The following is a 1,563-nucleotide window of genomic DNA, read 5'->3' as shown; positions in this document are numbered from 1 at the left end:
AGGTAGGCAAGCAACAGGTGCTTCTGACTCGGGCGGGGATCAGAGAGGAGGAAGAGATTGTTGATGTACTTCTCGTGATCAGGAGCGGCTTTATGCGTGAGCCTGAATGGATCTCATTGCGAGGAGAGGGGGGAGCACGATTTAAGATAGAATTCATGTGAAGGAGCTTTTCTCTATTCATGAACACACGAATGCATTTCAATACGCAAATTGAATTTCCCGGCAAACAAAAGTTTTATCGCTGTTCCAAAATTTTCTTTACGTTCTTTAAGAAATTGGAGGAAAAATGAAATTCAATTTCAGTTTTGTTTCACAACCTAGATAGTGTTATTATTTTACTCTTATACAATATTCCCGCAATTGTTTTTATAAGCAATGTAATGATTATAATACTATAAATTTGTATGCGCGTGCATGCATGCGAGGATTCTTTTAATAAAATAAAATATATGTTTAACGCTCAATTTATTTATTGCTACAAGGCAAAATTACATGTTTCATGAATCTTTCATCAATATCAATATTAATATTAATGATGTGAAGTATGTACTTATAATACCATCGACACACATAATACTGGACGGAGCATACGGTAAAATTTCTTTGATCTTTCATATTGAGAAACATAGAAAGAGAAAAGTAGATGTTGGGCATGGATCTCTCTTTCTAGTTTCTTTTCATTGATTACATTTTGTCTAAGGAGAAAGGGAACAGTACCGTATTCTTATAAGTTGAAATATCTTCCCAGCAAACACAGAATATAACTATTATATATCTCAGAAGTAACACGTAATATAACAGTTGTTATACACTATTAATATTAAGGCTACATAATTTCCTTTTATAACTGTAATATTACTTTGTTTTAAAACTTTATTATAACTGTGTTATTTCCTGGTTATAATAATATAACAGCAATATAAATTGAACATAACACGTGATATTACAAATGCTATATTATTATTACTTTGATGTTATACAACGTGTTATATAGAGATGTTATATTCATTTTATATTATATATATTATAACATGAATATAACATATATATTTAAAATGTTGCCTCTTTTCGTTGTTGGTATCCTTGCGTTCTTTTCAGTTCTTGCTGGTTCTTTCATCGTGTCAGCGTGTTGTTGCGTGGTATGGAAGTGCTCTCTTTATCCAAGGTAATCCTTAATTTCTAACATTGATTAAAAGTATTATTATAAAGACTAACTATTTGTGCATATATTTTTACTAGTATTCTTTAACTTATTGCAGTTAACCTATGTATATGTAATTAAAATGGTGTAGTAGGTTATGTATGCAAAAGTCACATTGCAAGAATACAATACCGGTCGTCTTCACTTCTACGGAACATTTAGAAATGCTTATCATTATTAAATGTACACAACTCTAAAGATTGATAATGAAATTAAGTATTTCTAAATGCTCCGTAGAAGTGGAAATGACTCGGCGTTGCATTCTTGCAATGCGACTTTTGCATCTATTACCATTTTACATATGCATAGATTAACTGCAATAAGTTAAAGAATACTGGTAAAATTATATGTACAAATATTTA

This window comes from Ooceraea biroi, chromosome 7 (assembly GCF_003672135.1).
Source record: "Ooceraea biroi isolate clonal line C1 chromosome 7, Obir_v5.4, whole genome shotgun sequence".
Taxonomy (NCBI): Eukaryota; Metazoa; Arthropoda; class Insecta; order Hymenoptera; family Formicidae; genus Ooceraea; species Ooceraea biroi.
The sequence above is the reverse complement of the archived record's forward strand: the minus strand, read 5'-3'. Positions refer to the sequence as shown.